Source organism: Rhinoderma darwinii, chromosome 7 (assembly GCF_050947455.1).
Source record: "Rhinoderma darwinii isolate aRhiDar2 chromosome 7, aRhiDar2.hap1, whole genome shotgun sequence".
Lineage (NCBI taxonomy): Eukaryota > Metazoa > Chordata > Amphibia > Anura > Rhinodermatidae > Rhinoderma > Rhinoderma darwinii.
In genome coordinates this window covers 9,254,437-9,277,863 of record NC_134693.1, presented here as the reverse complement: position 1 = coordinate 9,277,863, position 23,427 = coordinate 9,254,437, and the positions used below count along the sequence as shown (strand labels likewise).

General features: G+C 40.3%; 1 long non-coding RNA gene across 1 annotated transcript in view; it reads right to left on the bottom strand.

The window, feature by feature from the left end:
* Nucleotides 1–2,751: 2,751 nt before the first annotated feature.
* The window catches only part of LOC142657583 (uncharacterized), a 106,431-nt gene continuing 85,755 nt past the window's right edge, over nt 2,752–23,427 (bottom strand). Inside the window, exon 3 of the long non-coding RNA XR_012849944.1 lies at nt 2,752–3,195. This is a non-coding gene — a long non-coding RNA (uncharacterized LOC142657583). The remainder of the gene's footprint in view (nt 3,196–23,427) is intronic.

The window sequence follows — 23,427 nt, the reverse complement described above, 5'->3', positions numbered from 1 at the left end:
AGCGCTCAGCTGCTTCGTGTCTGTTCGGCTTTTTCCGGAAATCGATGTATCAGAGTACTTAGACTTTCTATTGAGCCCGTACTCCGATACATTGATTTCTGGAAAAAGCAGAACAGACGCGAAGCAGCTGAGCGATCATACGAGCAGTTCTGCCGCTTCGTTTTAGCGATGGGGGCGTCTCAGTGCTTGGACCCCCACCAATCAAAACTTCTGACATGTCCCTATGACATGTCAGAAGTTTGTTGAACATTTAGTTACCCTTTAAAGGGGTGTTCTAAGGCTGTAAAATTGATGGCCTTTCCTTAGGATAAGCCATCAATATTTGATCAGTCGGGGTCCACAACCCAGCACCCCTGCCGATTAGCTGCATCTTGCGGGCGCTCCGTCTCCTGTATTATTTACCATGCACAGCGCGTACGTTTGGCTGTGGCTGTGCCTGGTACTGCAGCTCAGTCCTGCTCACTTGAACGCTACTGATCTTCTGAGAGCTGCAGTACCAGACACAGCCACAACCAAATGCAGGCGCTGTGTCTGGGTAAACAATAAAGGTGACGTGGCATCCAGCGACTGATTGGCGGGAAAACCCTTTCAAGATTATTAGAATTATAGATGAGCGAGTCGATTTTACACTAATTGAATTCGGTCAGAGTTTCCCAAAAGTTTAGGCAAAATCAGAAACTTTTTCGGATTCACAGCACACGAATTGCGGCAAAATGGCAGATGCCGGCAGGCACCGGCTGCCATATTGCAGATTAGAGAAAGGATTACATAATCTAGGGCGGGCTTCCCCATAATGCACTGTGGTTAGCCCTCTCTGTAGCCCAGCCAATCATAAGAGTTATAGGTTGATGACATCACTAATGCTGTCCTGGCGTCAATGTGCTTGAAAGGGGTTAAATACGGTCCTAGAAGTCATCAGAGCGTCAGACACAAGTTCTCAGGGCAATCGAGGCTCTTGCGTTTCGCGGAAAATTTGTTCAGACCGAAACTAATTGGACGCCGAATACCATCAAAATGGACCTAAAATGCATTTTGAGAAATTTGCTCATTTCTAATTATAAAATCTGTTTCTGAGAAAGCTGGGTGACAACCAAAATACAGAGAGTTGTCACTCTGCTTTCCCTGAGCAGCAGATCTGTCTGATTTCCCTTCCCCAATTGCCAAGGAAGAAGGGGCCCAGTACTAGTTGGTCCCATCTCCTTATCTATTAGGGTGCGCGTACCTGTGCCGGACTCCGCTCTCCAGAGGATCTAAGGCCTCATTTACACGAGCGTAATATATGCGCGTGCGACGCGCGTGCTTTTCACGCGTGTCGTACGCACCTATATTACTCTATGGGGCAGTTTAGACGATGCGTGAATTTTGCGCAGCGTGAGTGCGTTGCGTAAAACTCACGACATGTTCTATAATCGTGCGTTTTTCGCGCATCACGCACCCATTGAAGTCAATGGGTGCGTGAAAACCACGCATGCCGCACGGAAGCACTTCCGTGCGAGCTGCGTGATTCGCGCAAGAGCCGTCAAAAGGATGAATGTAAACAGAAAAGCACCACGTGCTTTTCTGTTTACAAACATCCAAACGGAGTGTCAAATTAGAGATGAGCGACCCGAACTTCACCGGGTTCGGCCGAACTCGTTTTGACCGAACCCGGCAAAAATGTTTCCGGTACGCGACGTCAGGAGACAGTCACTGTCCACGGTGCTGAAAGAGTTAAACTGTTTCAGCACCCTGGACAGTGACTTCCGATCACAATATACATGTACGTGTAAAAAAAAAACAGAAGTTCTGACTTACCGATAACTCCAGGCTTCTTCCTCCAGTCTGACCTCCCGGGATGACAATTCAGTCCAAGTTACAGCTGCAGCCAATCACAGGCCAAGCACAGGCTGCAGCCAATCACAGGCTGCAGCGGTCACATGGACTGCCGCGTCATCCAGGGAGGTGGGGCCGGATGTCAAGAGAGGGACGCGTCACCAAGGCAACGGCCGGGAGACCGGACTGGAGGAAGCAGGAAGTTCTTGGTAAGTATGAACGTCTTTTTTTTATTTACAGGTTGCTGTATATTGTGATCGGAACTCACTGTCGAGGGTGCTGAAAGAGTTACTGCCGATCAGTTAACTCTTTCAGCACCCTGGACAGTGACTGACGTCGACTAGCCTCATCTCTATGATGGCGGCTGCGCGAAAATCACGCAGCCGCGCATCATACACGGATGACACACGGAGCTGTCAAGTGCCTTTTGCGCACGCCAAACGCTGCGTTTTTTGGCGTGCGCAAAACACACACGCTCGTGTAAATGAGGCCTAAGGGTCACGGAAGGGAGAGGAGGGACACCAGACACTTCTGGCTTTGGTCCCTTTGTTACATGATTATCCAGATTTGCCATTCAGGATTCCAAGAAAGCTTGGTGACTTGTAAAAGCTCTCGTTTATGCCCTCCAGCACTTCACATTTATGGTTGTTGATTGTTTTCATCTACGGTTTACAGGAAATTGAGTTCTCGAAATGTCCCGAGTCGCTGATCATCACAACTACGGGGCCGGGGCAGGAACACAGAATCTGGAGTTTTTTGTCATATATTTCACTGAAGACTTTCCCATCATTTAAGACGCAAGTTTTCTTCCATAATTTAGAGAAAACCACAAAAAAAGGAAGAAAATCTAAAAATGAAAGAACCTAAAAATGTATGTGACGTAAAAGAAATACAAATACTACAATGAATACGACACAAAGAACAGGCACATGATGAATGCCAAATTTTTATTGCATCTGCCGTTTTTGCATTTTCTCCTTATGGTTGGCAACTTTTACTGTAGGGTTGGTATAATTTTGCATAACAATGCACCGAATTTATACCCCACTGGAACATATTAGAATTCCATCAAGTCCCTACAATGTGACCAATTACACGTAGCCATTTTAGCCGCACTCACGCATGGATCACAGTAATAGTCGCCGTCGCTGCGTGTGAATGGGTACGATAAAATAAATGTAAAAGTCAAATCTCCTATTTGTACACTTGGTGTAGACTCTGTGGCCTCTGCTCTCGATGGAGATAAGCGGCTGGTGACATCCTTATTGATAAGGACACTTTCCTTCCAGACTTGTGAAAATGTTTTTTCTACGGTCCAGTAAGTCAGTCGGAGCGTCTGCTTATCACAGCGGTGTCTTCCTTTCCATCCTAGACGTTTCCTTCCTTCAAAGAGAACCCAAAATTCACTAGTGATGCTTTTTTTATTTTTTATTTACAATTTCATTGCTGCTTTACTTACTGATAATGATCATCTTTTATTTATTATTATTTAATTTTTTTAAACTTGTCTTAAACTTAATTAAGATTTTCTTTCTGCTCCCAAAATCCTGATCTGCTGGTACATAATATAATATCTAAACTACAGTAAAGACTGGCATTTAAAAAGGCAGTGTATAAAGAGAGTGGGTGGGAGCATGGAACGTCCTGGAAAACTCATGTGATTAAAAACAATATTAAAAAATAACCCTCGCTAATAATAAACCGTCCCTATATGCAAGAATATAACTACAATAATACTGCCCCTATATACAAGAATATAACTACTATAATACTGCCCCTATATACAAGAATATAACTACTATAATACTGCCCCCTATATACAAGAATATAACTACTATAATACTGCTCCTATATACAAGAATATAGCTACTATAATACTGCCCCTATATACAAGAATATAACTACTATAATACTGCTCCTATATACAAGAATATAACTACTATAATAATGCTCCCTATATACAAGAATATAACTACTATAATACTGCCCCCTATGTACAAGAATATAACTACTATAATACTGCCCCCTATATACAAGAATATAACTACTATAATACTGCTCCTATATACAAGAATATAACTACTATAATACTGCCCCTATATACAAGACTATAACTACTATAATACTGCCTCCTATATACAAGAATATAACTACTATAATACTGCCCCTATATACAAGAATATAACTACTATAATACTGCCTCTATATACAAGAATATAACTACTATAATACTGCCCCTATATACAAGAATATAACTAGTATAATACTGCCCCTATATACAAGAATATAACTACTATAATACTGCCCCTATATACAAGAATATAACTACTATAATACTGCCCCTATATACAAGAATATAACTACTATAATACTGCCCCTATATACAAGAATATAACTACTATAATACTGCCTCTATATACAAGAATATAACTACTATAATACTGCCCCTATATACAAGAATATAACTACTATAATACTGCCCCTATATACAAGAATATAACTACTATAATACTGCCCCTATATACAAGAATATAACTACTATAATACTGCTCCTATATACAAGAATATAACTACTATAATACTGCCCCTATATACAAGAATATAACTACTATAATACTGCCCCCTATATACAAGAATATAACTGCTATAATACTGCTCGTATATACAAGAATATAACTACTATAATACTGCCCCTTATATACAAGAATATAACTACTATAATACTGCCCCTATATACAAGAATATAACTACTATAATACTGCTCCTATATACAAGAATATAACTACTATAATACTACCTCCTATATACAAGAATATAACTACTATAAAACTACCTCCTATATACAAGAATATAACTACTATAATACTGCCCCCTATACACAAGAATATAACTACTATAATACTGCCCCTATATACAAGAATATAACTACTATAATACTGCTCCTGTATATAAGACTATAACTACTATAATACCGCCCCTATGGACAAGAATATAACTACTATAATACTGCTTCTATGTACAAGAATATAACTACTATAATACTGCCCCTATATACAAGAATATAACTACTATAATACTGCCCCCTATATGCAAGAATATAACTACTATAATACTGCCCCCTATATGCAAGAATATAACTACTATAATACTGCCCCCTATATGCAAGAATATAACTACTATAATACTGCTCCTATATACAAGAATATAACTACTATAATACTGCCCCCTATATGCAAGAATATAACTACTATAATACTGCCCCCTATATGCAAGAATATAACTACTATAATACTGCTCCTATATACAAGAATATAACTACAATAATACTGCCCCTATGTACAAGAATATAACTACTATAATACTGCCCCCTATATACAAGAAAATAACTACTATAATACTGCCCTATATACAACAATATAACTAGTATAATACTGCCCCCTATATACAAGAAAATAACTACTATAATCCTGCCCTATATACAGGAATATAACTAGTATAATACTGCCCCTATATACAAGAATACAACTACTATAATACTGCCCCTATATACAAGAATATAACTACTATAATACTGCCCCCTATATACAAGAATATAACTACTAGAATACTGCCCCTATATACAAGAATATAACTACTATAATACTGCTCCTATATACAAGAATATAACTACTATAATACTACCTCCTATATACAAGAATATAACTACTATAATACTACCTCCTATATACAAGAATATAACTAATATAATACTGCTCCCTATATACAAGAATATAACTACTATACTACTGCTCCTATATACAAGAATATAACTACTATAATACTGCCCCTATGTACAAGAATATAACTACTATAATACTGCTCCTATATACAAGAATATAACTACTATAATACTGCTCCTATATACAAGAATATAACTACTATAATACTGCCCCCTATATGCAAGAATATAACTACTATAATACTGCCCCCTATATGCAAGAATATAACTACTATAATACTGCTCCTATATACAAGAATATAACTACAATAATACTGCCCCTATGTACAAGAATATAACTACTATAATACTGCCCCCTATATACAAGAAAATAACTACTATAATACTGCCCTATATACAACAATATAACTAGTATAATACTGCCCCCTATATACAAGAAAATAACTACTATAATCCTGCCCTATATACAGGAATATAACTAGTATAATACTGCCCCTATATACAAGAATACAACTACTATAATACTGCCCCTATATACAAGAATATAACTACTATAATACTGCCCCCTATATACAAGAATATAACTACTAGAATACTGCCCCTATATACAAGAATATAACTACTATAATACTGCTCCTATATACAAGAATATAACTACTATAATACTACCTCCTATATACAAGAATATAACTACTATAATACTACCTCCTATATACAAGAATATAACTAATATAATACTGCTCCCTATATACAAGAATATAACTACTATACTACTGCTCCTATATACAAGAATATAACTACTATAATACTGCCCCTATGTACAAGAATATAACTACTATAATACTGCTCCTATATACAAGAATATAACTACTATAATACTGCTCCTATATACAAGAATATAACTACTATAATACTGCCCCTATATACAAGAATATAACTACTATAATACTGCCCTCTATATACAAGAATATAACTACTGTAATACTGCTGCTATATACAAGAATATAACTACTATAAGGCTGGGTTCACACGTGGCGGAATTTCACTTAAATTCCGCTGCGGACACTCCGCAGCGTTAATCCGCAGTGGAGCCGTTTCTCCATTGACTTCCACTTTTATTTAGCAGTGTTCGTTTAGACGATGCGTAAGATTCCGCTGCGGAGCATAGGCTGCGGAGCGGAATTTGGTGTCCGCAGCATGCTCTGTCTGTTGCGGAGCAGTGGCGGACTGGTTGCGGACTCATGGCGGAATTTCTCCATTGACTTCAATGGAGATTCTAATTTCCGCAATGAAGTCCGCAGCTGTCATGCACATGTTATGTGTGCTGCGGATGCGTTTTGCTTTTTTAACTTGACATTTCTTCATTCTGGCTGGACCTATGTATTTCTAGGTCTACAGCCAGACTGAGGAAGTCAATGGGGCTCCCGTAATGACGGGAGCGTTGCTAGGAGACGTCAGTAAATAGTCACTGTCCAGGGTGCTGAAAGAGTTAAGCGATCGGCAGTAACTGTTTCTGCACCCGGGACAGTGACTACCGATCCCAATATATAGCTACCTGTAAAAAAAATTGAAGTTCATACTTACCGAGAACTCCCTGCTTCTGTCTCCAGTCCGGCCTCCCAGGATGACGGTTCAGTCTAAGTGACTGCTGCAGCCAATCACAGGCCAATAACAGGCTGCAGCGGTCACATGGACTGCCGCGTCATCCAGGGAGGTCGGGCTGGATGCCGAAGGAGGGACGCGTCACCAAGACAACGGCCGGTAAGTATGAATTTCTTTGACTTTCACAAGGGAAAGTGCTGTCCCTTCTCTCTATCCTGCACTGATAGAGAGAAGGGAAGCACTTTTCCCGCAGTCCGCAGCAGCTAGTCCGCATCAATTTACTGCACATTTGGGCAGATCCGCAGCCGTAATCCGCAACCCGGATTAGGTGCGGCATTGATGCGGACAGTTGCGGAGGAATTCCGCCACGTGGGGGCATGCCCTAATACTGCTCCCCTATATACAAGAATATAACTACTATAATACTGCCCCCTATACACAAGAATATAACTACTATAATACTGCCCCTATATACAAGAATATAACTACTATAATACTGCTCCTGTATATAAGACTATAACTACTATAATACCGCCCCTATGGACAAGAATATAACTACTATAATACTGCTCCTATGTACAAGAATATAACAACTATAATACTGCCCCTATATACAAGAATATAACTACTATAATACTGCCACCTATATACAAGAATATAACTACTATAATACTGCCCCCTATATACAAGAATATAACTACTATAATACTGCCTCCTATATACAAGACTATAACTACTATAATACCGCCCCTATGTACAAGAATATAACTACTATAATACTACTCCTATATACAAGAATATAACTACTATAATACTGCCACCTATATACAAGAATATAACTACTATAATACTGCCCCCTATATACAAGAATATAACTACTATAATACTGCCTCCTATATACAAGACTATAACTACTATAATACCGCCCCTATGTACAAGAATATAACTACTATAATACTACTCCTATATACAAGAATATAACTACTATAATATTGCTCCTATATACAAGAATATAACTACTATAATACTGCTCCTATATACAAGAATATAACTACTATAATACTGCCACCTATATACAAGAATATAACTACTATAATACTGCCCCCTATATACAAGAATATAACTACTATAATACTGCTCATATATACAAGACTATAAGGGTATGTGCACACACACTAATTACGTCCGTAATTGACGGACGTATTTCGGCCGCAAGTACCGGACCGAACACAGTGCAGGGAGCCAGGCCCCTAGCATCACAGTTATGTACGACGCTAGGAGTCCCTGCCTCACTGCAGGACAACTGTCCCGTACTGTAATCATGATTACAGTACGGGACAGTTGTCCTGCAGCGAGGCAGGGACTCCTAGAATCGTACATAAGTATGATGCTAGGAGCCCGGCTCCCTGCACTGTGTTCGGTCCGGTATTTGCGGCCGAAATACGTCCGTCAATTACGGACGTAATTAGTGTGTTGCACATACCCTTACTACTATAATACAGCCCCTATATACAAGAATATAACTACTATAATACTGCCCCTATATACAAGAATATAACTACTATACTACTGCCCCTATATACAAGAATATAACTACTATAATACTGCTCCTATTTACAAGAATATAACTATTATAATACTGCTCCTATATACAGGAATATAACTACTATACTACTGCCCCTATATACAAGAATATAACTACTATAATACTGCCCTCTATATACAAGAATATAACTACTATAATACTGCCTCCTATATACAAGAATATAACTACTATAATACGGCTCCTATTTACAAGAATATAACTACTATATTACTGCTCCTATTTACAAGAATATAACTACTATAATACTGCTCCTATATACAAGAATATAACTACTATAATACTGCTCCTATATACAAGAATATAACTACTATAACACTGCCCCTATATACAAGAATATAACTACTATAATACGGCTCCTATTTACAAGAATATAACTACTATATTACTGCTCCTATTTACAAGAATATAACTACTATAATACTGCTCCTATATACAGGAATATAACTACTATAATACTGCCTCCTATATACAAGAATATAACTACTATAATACTGCCTCCTATATACAAGAATATAACTACTATAATACTGCTCCTATATACAAGAATATAACTACTATAATACTACCCCTATATACAAGAATATAACTACTATAATACTGCCCCCTATATACAATAATATAACGCTTATAATACTGCTCCCTATATACAAGAATATAACTACTATAATACAGCCCCCTATATACAAGAATATAACTACTATATTTCTGCCGCTATATACAAGAATATAACTACTATAATACTGCCACTATATACAAGAATATAACTACTATAATACTGCCTCCTATATACAAGTATATAACTATTATAATACTGCCTCAATATACAAGAATATAACTACTATAATACTGCCCCCTATATACAAGAATATAACTACTATAATACTGCCCCCTACGTGCAATAATATAACTACTATAATACTGCCCCCTATATACAAGAATATAACTACTATAATACTGCTCCTATATACAAGAATATAGCTACTATAATACTGCTCCCTATATACAAGAATATAACTACTATAATACTGCCTCCTATATACAAGAATATAACTACTATAATACTGCTCCTATATACAAGAATATAGCTACTATAATACTGCTCCTATATACAAGAATATAACTACTATAATACTACCACTATATACAAGAATATAACTACTATAATACTGCCCCCTATATACAAGAATATAACTACTATAATACTGCCCCTATATACAAGAATATAACTACTATAATACTGCTCCTATATACAAGAATATAACTACTATAATACTGCCCACTATATACAAGAATATAACTACTATAATACTCCCTCTATATACAAGAATATAACTACTATAATACTGCCCCTATATACAAGAATATAACTACTATAATACTGCCCACTATATACAAGAATATAACTACTATAATACTACTCCCTATATACAAGAATATAACTACTATAATACTGCTCCTATATACAAGAATATAACTACTATAAGGGCATGCCCATACGTGGCGGATTTCTTCCGCAACTGTCCGCCTCAATGCCGCACAGAATCTGCGTTGCAGATTCTGTTCCTGCTCTGCCCAAAATGGGCATTAAATTGATGCGGACTAGCCGTTGCGTATTGAGGTGAAGTACTTCCCTTCTGTCTATCAGTGCAGGATAGAGAGAAGGGACAGCCCTTTCCCTAGTAAAAGTAAAAAAGAATTTCATACTTACCAGCCATTGTCTTGGTGACGCGTCCCTCTTTCGCCATCCAGCCCGACCTCCCTGGATGACGCGGCAGTCCATGTGACCGCTGCAGCCTGTGATTGGCCTGTGATTGGCTGCAGCCTGTGACTGGCCTGTGATTGGTTGCAGCCGTCACTTAGACTGAAACGTCATCCTGGGAAGCCGGACTGGAGGAAGAAGCAGGGAGTTCTGGGTAAGTATGAACTGCTATTTTTTTTACAGGTTGATGTATATTGTGATCGGTAGTCACTGTCCAGGGTGCAGAAACAGTTACTGCCGATCGCTTAACTCTTTCAGCACCATGGACAGTGACTATTTACTGACGTCGCCTAGCAACGCTCCCGTAATTATGGGTGCACACACGTAGTCACCCGTAATTACGGGAGCCCCATTGACTTCCTCAGTCTGGCTGTAGACCTAGAAATACATAGGTCCAGCCAGAATGAAGAAATGTCATGTTAGTAAAACCAAGACGCATCCGCAGCACACATGACATGTGCATGACATCTGCGGACTTCATTGCAGAATTTTGAATCTCCATTGAAGTCAATGGAGAAATTCCGCAATTAGTCCGCAACAAGTCCGCTACACGTCCGCAACAGCCATTGTATGCTGCGGACACCAAATTCCGCACCGCAGCCTATGCTCCGCAGCGGAATTGTCCGCAACGTGTAAACGAACACAACTAAAAAGCTGTGGAAGGCAATGGAGAAAAGGGTCCGCTGCGGATTAACGCTGCGGAGTGTCCGCAGCGGAATTCCAGAGCAATACCGCCACGTCTGGCCATGCCCTAATACTGCCTCAATATACAAGAATATAACTACTATAATACTGCCCTCTATATACAAGAATATAACTACTATAATACTGCCCCTATATACAAGAATATAACTACTATAATACTGCCCCTATATACAAGAATATAACTACTATAATACTGCCCCCTATATACAAGAATATAACTACTATAATACTGCCTCAATATACAAGAATATAACTACTATAATACTGCCCCCTATATACAAGAATATAACTACTATAATACTGCCCCTATATACAAGAATATAACTACTATAATACTGCCTCCTATATACAAGAATATAACTACTATAATACTGCTCCCTATATACAAGAATATAACTACTATAATACTGCCTCCTATATACAAGAATATAACTACTATAATACTGCTCCTATATACAAGAATATAGCTACTATAATACTACCCCTATATACAAGAATATAACTACTATAATACTGCCCCTATATACAAGAATATAACTACTATAATACTGCTTCTATATACAAGAATATAACTACTATAATACTGTCCCCTATATACAAGAATATAACTACTATAATACTGCTCCTATATACAAGAATATAACTACTATATTACTGCCCCCTATATACAAGAATATAACTACTATAATACTGCCTCCTATATACAAGAATATAACTACTATAATACTGCCCCCTATATACAAGAATATAACTACTATAATACTGCCCCCTATATACAAGAATATAACTACTATAATACTGCCCCTATATACAAGAATATAACTACTATAATACTGCCCCTATATACAAGAATATAACTACTATAATACTGCCTCCTATGTACAAGAATATAACTACTATAATACTGTCGCTATATACAAGAATATAACTACTATAATACTGCTCCTATATATAAGAATATAACTACTATAATACTGCTCCCTATATACAAGAATATAACTACTATAATTCTGCCTCATATATACAAGAATATAACTACTATAATACTGCTCCTATATACAAGAATATAGCTACTATAATACTGCTCCTATATACAAGAATATAACTACTATAATACTACCCCTATATACAAGAATATAACTACTATAATACTGCCTCTATATACAAGAATATAACTACTATAATACTGCCCCCTATATACAAGAATATAACTACTATAATACTGCCCCCTATATACAAGAATATAACTACTATAATACTGCCCCTATATACAAGAATATAACTACTATAATACTGCCTCCTATGTACAAGAATATAACTACTATAATACTGTCCCTATATACAAGAATATAACTACTATAATACTGCTCTTATATATAAGAATATAACTACTATAATACTGCTCCCTATATACAAGAATATAACTACTATAATACTGCTCCTATATACAAGAATATAGCTACTATAATACTGCTCCTATATACAAGAATATAACTACTATAATACTACCCCTATATACAAGAATATAACTACTATAATACTGCCTCTATATACAAGAATATAACTACTATAATGCTGCTTCTATATACAAGAATATAACTACTATAATACTGTCCCCTATATACAAGAATATAACTACTATAATACTGCTCCTATATACAAGAATATAACTACTATAATACTGCCCCCTATATACAAGAATATAACTACTATAATACTGCCCCCTATATACAAGAATATAACTACTATAATACTGCCCCCTATATACAAGAATATAACTACTATAATACTGCCCCTATATACAAGAATATAACTACTATAATACTGCCCCTATATACAAGAATATAACTACTATAATACTGCCCCTATTTACAAGAATATAACTACTATAATACAAGAATATAACTACTATAATACTGCCCCCTATATACAAGAATATTACTACTATAATACAAGAATATAACTACTATAATACTGCCCCCTATATACAAGAATATTACTACTATAATACAAGAATATAACTACTATAATACTGCTCCCTATGGAAGCTAAGAAACAAATTACCCCTTATGCTATTAATGGTCATTTGGGATAATAATGTGACCTCCAGCTTTCTATGGTGCTGCTTTTACGTTTTGTATCTTTGTGTTTGTTCTCAGTAAGTTGCTTTATCTTCAGTTATTGTGCACTCGCTGCTTTCATGTTTTCTTGTATCTGAAATGAAATCTCTTATCTGATCTTCTGAAACTTAAAGTAAAACAAGAGAAGCAGTCAGAGGGCAGAGATAGCATCTGCTTCCGGAAGTGATAGAAAAATACAGCTGGCTCATTTTGTGAAAGTTACCCTTAAAAATATGGGACGTTTCTGAGGGCATAGAATGTTCTTTATACAATTCTCTCATCTATAGCAGAATACATATTGTTACATATTAGACCGTCACAGTTGTACATACACCCGTCCATTCTGAATTATCAGAACACCCCAATAGGTCATCCTGGATAATCCTTAATAGCAGTCATTACCCGAGTGTCCTGAAATATTGTACTGACTTACACCAACTGCAATATTGGAAATACATGCTGAAAGAACCTGGGTGTCTTCTGTATATAATTATATATGTACAGCTGGTATAAGTTATACATCTTCTTGTTTATAGTGATATGGAGCATGCTGGTATAACCTGGGTATCTTCTGTATATAATTATATATGTACAGCTGGTATAAGTTATACATCTTCTTGTATATAGTGATATGGAGCATGCTGGTATAACCTGGGTATCTCCTGTATATAATTATATATGTACAGCTGGTATAAGTTATACATCCTCTTGTATATAGTGATATGGAGCATGCTGGTATAACCTGGGTATCTCCTGTATATAATTATATATGTAAAGCTGGTATAAGTTATACATCTTCTTGTATATAGTGATATGGAGCATGCTGGTATAACCTGGATATCTCCTGTATATAATTATATATGTACAGCTGGTATTAGTTATACATCTTCCTGTATATAGTGATATGGAGCATGCTGGTATAACCTGGGTATCTTCTGTATATAATTATATATGTACAGCTGGTATAAGTTATACATCTTCCTGTATATAGTGATATGGAGCATGCTGGTATAACCTGGGTATCTTCTGTATATAATTATATATGTACAGCTGGTATAAGTTATACATCTTCTTGTATACAGTGATATGGAGCATGTTGGTATAACCTGGGTATCTTCTGTATATAATTATATATGTACAGCTGGTATAAGTTATACATCTTCCTGTATATAGTGATATGGAGCATGCTGGTATAACCTGGGTATCTTCTGTATATAATTATATATGTACAGCTGGTATAAGTTATACATCTTCTTGTATATAGTGACATGGAGCATGCTGATATAACCTGGGTATCTCCTGTATATAATTATATATGTACACCTGGTATAAGTTATACATCTTCCTGTATATAGTGATATGGAGCATGCTGGTATAACCTGGGTATCTCCTGTATATAATTATATATGTACAGCTGGTATAAGTTATACATCTTCTTGTATATAGTGATATGGACCATGCTGGTATAACCTGGGTATCTTCTGTATATAATTATATGTGTACAGCTGGTATAAGTTATATATCTTCTTGTATATAGTGATATGGAGCATGCTGGTATAACCTGGGTATCTTCTGTATATAATTATATATGTACAGCTGGTATAAGTTATACATCTTCTTGTATATAGTGATATGGGGCATGCTGGTATAACCTGGGTATCTTCTGTATATAATTATATATGTACAGCTGGTATAAGTTACACATCTACTTGTATATAGTGATATGGAGCATGCTGGTATAACCTGGGTATCTTCTGTATATAATTATATATGTACAGCTGGTATAAGTTATATATCTTCTTGTATATAGTGATATGGAGCATGCTGGTATAACCTGGGTATCTCCTGTATATAATAATATATGTACAGCTGGTATAAGTTATACGTCTTCTTGTATATAGTGATATGGAGCATGCTGGTATAACCTGGGTATCTCCTGTATATAATTATATATGTACAGCTGGTATAAGTTATACATCTTCTTGTATATAGTGATATGGACCATGCTGGTATAACCTGGGTATCTCCTCTATATAATTGTATATGTACAGCTGGTGTAAGTAATACATTTTCTTGTATATAGTGATATGGAGCATGCTGGTATAACCTGGGTATCTTCTGTATATAATTATATATGTACAGCTGGTATAACCTGGGTATCTTCTGTATATAATTATATATGTACAGCTGGTATAAGTTATACATCATGTATATAGTGATATGGAGCATGCTGGTATAACCTGGGTATCTTCTGTATATAATTATATATGTACAGCTGGTATAAGTTATACATCTTCTTGTATATAGTGATATGGAGCATGCTGGTATAACCTGGGTATCTTCTGTATATAATTATATATGTACAGCTGGTATAAGTTATACATCTTCTTGTATATAGTGATATGGAGGATGCTGGTATAACCTGGACATCTTCTATAATTATATATGTACAGCTGGTATAAGGCTTCATTCACATCTGCGTCAGGGTTCCGCTCATGGGCTCCGTCAGACCTTTCTGTCAGGGGAACCCGTGAACGGAAACCAAATGCAAACCATAGCTTTCCGTTTGCATTACTATTGATTTCCATGGTAACGCTTCCGTTGCTCATGGTTTCCGTTTGTCTTCGTTCCGTAAAGTTTCCGTAATTCTGCGGAATCAATAGTGTAGTCGACTGCGCTATTGATTCCGCTGAAAAAACGGAAACCTTACTGAACAAAGATAAATGGAAACCATCAGCAATGGAAGCGTTACCATTGAAATCAATAGTAATGCAAACGGAAAGCTATGGTTTGCGTTTGGTTTCCGTTCACGGGTTCCCCTGACAAAAAGGTCTGACGTAACCCATGAACGGAACCCCGACGCAGATGTGAATGAAACCTAAGTTATACGTTTTCTTGTATATTTTGATATGGAGCTTGCTATTATAACCAGGTCATCTTCTGATATATAATTATATATGTACAGCTGGTATAGGATCTCAGTGATGTCACTGGTCTCCAGTGAATGGATAGGCTGCATTCTCTGTGATTCCCTTGATCTCTTTTGGATGGATAGGCTGCATTCTGAGTGATGTCATCGCTCACTAGTAAATGGATAGGCTGCATTCTTAGTTACGTAATGGGCCTCTAGTGAATGGATAGGATGCATTCTGAGTAATGTCACCAGTCTCTATTGAATAGATAGGTTGCATTTTCAGTGATGTCATTGGTCTCTAGTGAATGGATAGGCTGCATTCTCAGTGATGTCATTGGTCTCTAGTGAATGGATAGGCTGCATTCTCAGTGATGTCATTGGTCCCTAGTGAATGGATAGGCTGCATTCTCAGTGATGTCACGTGTCTCTAGTGAATGGATAGGCTGCATTCTCAGTGATGTCATTGGTCCCTAGTGAATGGATAGGCTGCATTCTCAGTGATGTCATTGGTCCCTAGTGAATGGATAGGCTGCATTCTCAGTGATGTCACGTGTCTCTAGTGAATGGATAGGCTGCATTCTCAGTGATGTCATGGGTCTCTAGTGAATGGATAGGATGCATTCTCAGTCATGTCACCGCTCTCTAGTGAATGGATAGGCTGCATTCTCTGTGATGTCATTGGTCTCTAGTGAATGGATAGGCTGCATTCTCAGTGATGTCATTGGTCTCTAGTGAATGGATAGGCTGCATTCTCTGTGATGTCATTGGTCTCTAGTGAATGGATAGGCTGCATTCTCAGTGATGTCATTGGTCCCTAGTGAATGGATAGGCTGCATTCTCAGTGATGTCACGTGTCTCTAGTGAATGGATAGGCTGCATTCTCAGTGATGTCATGGGTCTCTAGTGAATGGATAGGATGCATTCTCAGTGATGTCACCAGTCTCTATTGAATAGATAGGTTGCATTCTCAGTGATGTCATTGGTCTCTAGTGAATGGATAGGCTGCATTCTCAGTGATGTCACTGCTCTCTAGTGAATGGATAGGCTGCATTCTCAGTGATGTCATTGGTCTCTAGTGAATGGATAGGCTGCATTCTCAGTGATGTCATTGGTCCCTAGTGAATGGATAGGCTGCATTCTCAGTGATGTCACTGCTCTCTAGTGAATGGATAGGCTGCATTCTTAGCGATATCACTCATTTTTTCGATGAATAAACTTTCCTATGTATAATCAGTCAGCTGCAAGACGACAATTGAATATAGACAACAGGAGCCTCAGTTTGGACAGACATTTGTACATTTATGTATTACTTATTACCGTCACTATGTATTCAGGTTCAGCAGACAGACCATGAGGACAGGACGCCCGCGCTGCATCTACATGTAAACAATAGTTCTTTTGAAGTATCCCATCTCTTTCTATATTTAAAGCCCCCATACTGGACTCCTGACCTCTCGTATGCAGCATCTGTCGATGTTTATCTGAACGTTCTGTGTGCGGCGACAGAACAATAAGCAATCACTCGTCGCGGCATGAAAATAGATCTCGCATGATGACATTACAATGGAGGTTAAATGAATAATAGCCTCATCTATAAACAATACACTTTTATTATTGTGTCTCTAATATAGAAGCAGCATGACATCACATTGTGCAAAAAAAATGCTCTATCCAGGGGGAACATAGACAGTAATGCTGCCATAATACTGACCAAATAATAGTAGTACAATAAGGGTATGTTCACACGACCTATTTTCGGCCGTTTTTCGGGCCGTAAACGCCCGAAAAATGGCCGAAAAATCGGAAGCAGAACACCTCCAAATATCTGCCCATTGATTTCAATGGTAAAACGGCATTCTGTTCCGACGGAGCGTTTTTCGCAGCATTTTTTTACGCGTAAAAAAAACGGCCGCGAATGAGAAGTGGACACTTATTGGGACGTTTTTGGAACTTTTTTCCATAGACTCTATTGAAAAAAATCTCCAAAAACGGCTACCAAAAACGCTGCGAAAATCGCGAGTGGCTCAAAAAACGTCTGAAAATCAGGAGCTGTTTTCCCATGAAAACAGCTCTGTATTTTCAGACATTTTTTAAGAAGGGGGTGAACATACCATAAAACTTCCCCAGAAGATCCACCTTTAAGAAGACCTCCTCATCCAGACCAAATTTTACTGTGACCGATTTCCCCCACCGTTGTAGCTTTTTTTATCTAATTTTTCAGTGGGAAGGCCCTTTAAGAAAGACCACAAATTGGACTTACATGCGCTCTAAATCAAATGGATGCGGATCCGTGCCACGTGAGATCACCGGATCGCAGAGCGCAGGAGGAGGAGACTTGCTTGGCACATCAGGGGAGAGAAGCTGCCGGCATCGCACCTTATTGGGGCAGAGAGAGCAGAAGGAGGAGCATTTCCAGCACCGCGGGGCGTCATAGGAAAGGAGGGCGTAGGAGGGAGGCTGTCAGTATAGGCGAGGGTGCAACACCCGTCATGCTGCACTGGAAATCCTGCGCTGCTGCTGAGCAAGACTTTCGCGTTTCATGACCCGGCTGGTTCCTTTTTCAAGACATACAATGGTATTGTTTTTGAAAAAATGGCAAGTCCGGTTCTGAAATGCGTTGACAATATTTGCACCTGTTAATATAGACTTGAAGCATACCAACCTGCATTGTCTTCTCCTCTCTGGATAAGCGGCGCCATTCTTCTACCATTCTTTGCTTCACAGACTAAGTCCCCATTTACACGAACGTGCTTTTGCGGGCGCAATTCCGCCGAAAATCCACGGGAGAATTTCGGTAGTTTTTACGGTCCATGCATGGCTCGGGAGTCCGCACCGGTCCGGGCTCATTGAAAATAATGGCCGCGGCCATGTGCATTGCCCGCGATTTGCCGACCCGGAAATCACGGGCGTGCACATGGCTACGGTCGTGTGCATGACGCGTTAGTCTATATATGAGAAACAGCGCTCGATCAGAGGAACCGGGAAGGTAGAATGACCCGTGCGCAACACCACAAAGTGAGCACCTTTCTTGTAGCGGCCTACATTATTTTGGCGGCATGAGTGGGATCTACACAATATTAGGCAGGTGGTTTTACCGTCATGGCTGAGCGCTGTATATCTTCAGAAAAGAGAATATTCTTATGCAATCCATGACTCTAACATGACATATCTTCTGAATTTGGAATCCACAATCCTTTAATTATTTTAAAAGCATGACAATATAACTAATTACTATTGACAGTCCTGGTTAGTTGCAGTGCGGGGGAGGGGTCGGACTCATTTGTTCCCCTAGTTCAGCAGTCACACGTTACATGCTCATTGAATGAAACAAACAATCGCTATTTAATAAATGTCAAACCAATTAATTTTGTCACCTCAAATTCACTTTTCATGAAGCTTCACATTTGTTGGGACGTGTCTATTATTTCATGTGTCTGTTCTCTGACATTTAGATGATGACTACGGTAAAATGTCCGCCTCGCCTTTGTCATCTCATCATGGTAAATGCGACTCTCGTGACACTATATTAACTTTTTCAAATGTATTCAATCGTGAATTATTTGCAATGTGAAAATTATCTATAGGGTTATCTATGTTCCATAGTGACCTGCTGCCAATCTACCACAATACTGCAGGCAAGTTGGCACCAACAGTGAATTGTCCGTGGCCGACTGTCAGGGAGACAGGCACAACATTGGCGGGAAGGAAGAGGCGGCTTATGTTGCAGTGTAGCCTAATGGTGGTTTAATGTTCTTGGATGGATAGATAGATAGATCTGGGTATCACACAACCCCCCCTTGTAGATAGCGCCCTCCTATAGATAGCACCATACATAGCCCCCTGTAGATAACGTCTTAGAGCCCCAATCCCCCCTGTAGATAACGTCTTAGAGCCCCAATCCCCCCTGTAGATAACGTCATACAGACCCCCCCTGTAGATAACTCCATACAGACCCCCCCCCTGTAGATAACGCCATACAGACCCCCCCCCTGTAGATAACGCCATACAGACCCCCCTGTAGATAGCGCCATACAGCCCCCCCTGTAGATAGCGCCATACAGCCCCCCCTGTAGATAGCGCCATACAGCCCCCTCTGTAGATAACGCCATACAGCCCCCCCTGTAGATAACGCCATACAAACCCCCCCTGTAGATAGCGCCATACAGCCCCCCCTGTAGGTAACGCCATACAGCCCCCTCTGTAGATAACGCCATACAGCCCCCTCTGTAGATAACGCCATACAGTCCCCCCTGTAGATAACGCCACACAGTCCCCCTGTAGATAACGCCATACAGCCCCCCCTGTAGATAACGCCATACAGTCCCCCCTGTAGATAACGCCACACAGCCCCCCTGTAGATAACGCCATACAGTCCCCTCTATAGATAGCGCCATACAGCCCCCTGTAGATAATGCCATACAGCCCCCTCTGTAGATAACGCCATACAGACCCCCCTCTGTAGATAACGCCATGCAGACCCTCCTCCGTAGATAACGCCATGCAGACCCTCCTCCGTAGATAACGCCATACAGCCCCCCTGTAGATAACGTCATACAGACCCCCCCTGTAGATAACGTCATACAGACCCCCCCTGTAGATAACGTCATACAGCCCCCCCCTGTAGATAACGTTATACAGACACCCCCCCTAAGGCCTATAGTTTGTCCTACAAAAGAGATGTATCCCCTATCCACAGGATAGGGGATAAATGTGTGATCACTGGCAGCGATGAGGAGAACGGGGGACCGAAAGTCCCCCCAAGTTCTCCATGACAAACCTCGGACTTCTGCGCAGTTCAATACAAATGAAAGGTGCGCTGGTCACGCATGCGCACAAGCGCGACCAGTGCACAGTTCATATCCCCCTCTGTAGATAGCGCCATACAGCCCCCTCTGTAGATAACGCCATACAGCCCCCTCTGTAGATAACGCCATACAGCCCCCTCTGTAGATAACGCCATACAGCCCCCTCTGTAGATAACGCCATACAGCCCCCTCTGTAGATAACGCCATACAGCCCCCTCTGTAGATAACGCCATACAGACCCCTCTGTAGATAACGCCATACAGACCCCTCTGTAGATAACGCCATACAGTCCCCCTGTAGATAACGCCATACAGCCCCCCCTCCGTAGATAATGCCATACAGACACCCCCCCTGTAGATAACGTCATACAGCCCCCCCTGCAGATAATGCCATACAGACACCCCCCCTGTAGATAACGTCATACAGACCCCCCCCTAAGGCCTATAGTTTGTCCTACAAAAGAGATGTATCCCCTATCCACAGGATAGGGGATAAATGTGTGATCACTGGCAGCGATAAGGAGAACGGGGGACCGAAAGTCCCCCCAAGTTCTCCATGACAAACCTCGGACTTCCGGAGTCTGCGCAGTTCAATAAAAATGAAAGGTGCGCTGGTCACGCATGCGCACAAGCACGACCGGCGCTCCATTCATTTCTATGGAGCTGCCGACAGACGCCGGAAGTCCGAGGTTTGCCATGGAGAACGTCGGGGGACTTTCGGTCCCCAGTTCTCCTTATCGCTGGGCGTCCCAGCGATCCCACATGTATCCGCTATCCTGTGGATAGGGGATGCATGTCTTTTGCAGGAACAACCCCTTCAGTGGCGTTGCGCTGTAGCAGCCATAGCGGCTGCTAGCGGAGCCTCTGGCCATGGGGGGGGGGGGCCCGTAGCAGCCACTACGGCTGCTATAGCGGTAGTTACGCCACTAGATAGATAGATAGATAAAGAGATAGTATACGTTTTTATTACAGACAATCACTCAACCCATTGTATGAATATATAGAGCAGGGGTCTCAAGCACGCGGCCCGCATGCGGCCCCTGGGGCTGTCATCTGCGGCCCGCGGGACACAGAGCCGCTAGTATCAGCTCTGCTCTGAGACTCTGGAATTCCCTGACATCGCTGTCCACATATGAACAGCAATGTCTGGGGCTTCCCCAGAGCCAGAGTCCCGTGCAGAGCGCTAGTACAGGCTCTGCTCCGGGACTCTGTGGAATTCCCTGACATCGCTGTCCATATATGGACAGTGTGTCAGGGTCTTCCCGAGAGCCGGAGTCTCGGGCAGAGCGCTAGTATAGGCTCTGGTCTGGGACTCTGGGAAAGCCTCTGACATCTCTGTCCATACATCAACAATGATGTCTGGGGCTTCCCCAGAGCAGGAGTCCCAGTGATGTCAGAAGCACAGCTGGAGTCCCAGGAAGAGCCTACTAGCACTCTGCCCGGGATTCCAGCTCTGGTGTTGCCCCTGACATCTCTGTCCAGCATCTGTGGCAGCATCTGCGGAGGGCACTGCGGCAGCATCTGCGGAGGGCACTGCGGCAGCATCTGCGGAGGGCACTGCGGCAGCATCCGCGGAGGGCACTGCGGCAGCATCCGCGGAGGGCACTGCGGCAGCATCCGCGGAGGGCACTGCGGCAGCATCCGCGGAGGGCACTGCGGCAGCATCCGCGGAGGGCACTGCGGCAGCATCCACCGAGGGCACTGCGGCAGCATCCACCGAGGGCACTGCGGCAGCATCCACCGAGGGCACTGCGGCAGCATCCACCGAGGGCACTGCGGCAGCATCCACCGAGGGCACTGCGGCAGCATCTAAAAAGGGGCTGCCCAATCTTGACACGTGTGTCTGCCAAACACTGCTAACAGCCGTCAGACTGCATTTAGCGACACTTAAACTGGAAAACTGGGTTGTTGAAATAAACACAAGGAGAAATATCTCTAATTTTAAACCTAGCGCTATTATTATAGTAATATAGTGTTATAGTAGATCAAATAACTAATTGATTAACAATAATTTTGTATCAAATTTGAAAGTAATGTGGCCCGACCACTTCCCATTTTTTCTATATGTGGCCCACTTACCCGGCCAAGTTTGAGACCCCTGCTATAGAGGATGAAAGGCGTAGATTTGAGTGGGGTCAGGCTTCCAGTATCTATCATGTCTGCGGTAGATCTATAGGACTGTGTGCTGGAGCGGGTCTGGAAATGCGCTTTGGAATTTACTTTCCCATACAGGAATGCGGGGAGATTACATGACTCACTGCTTCTGATTTCTAGACAATAGAGACCTATACAATGTCCAAATCAATCTAGACCAGAACACTGATAGTTCTTCTAATGTGATTGATATATATTGAGGAGTGATTCATCCACAAAGCAGTCTGAGAATG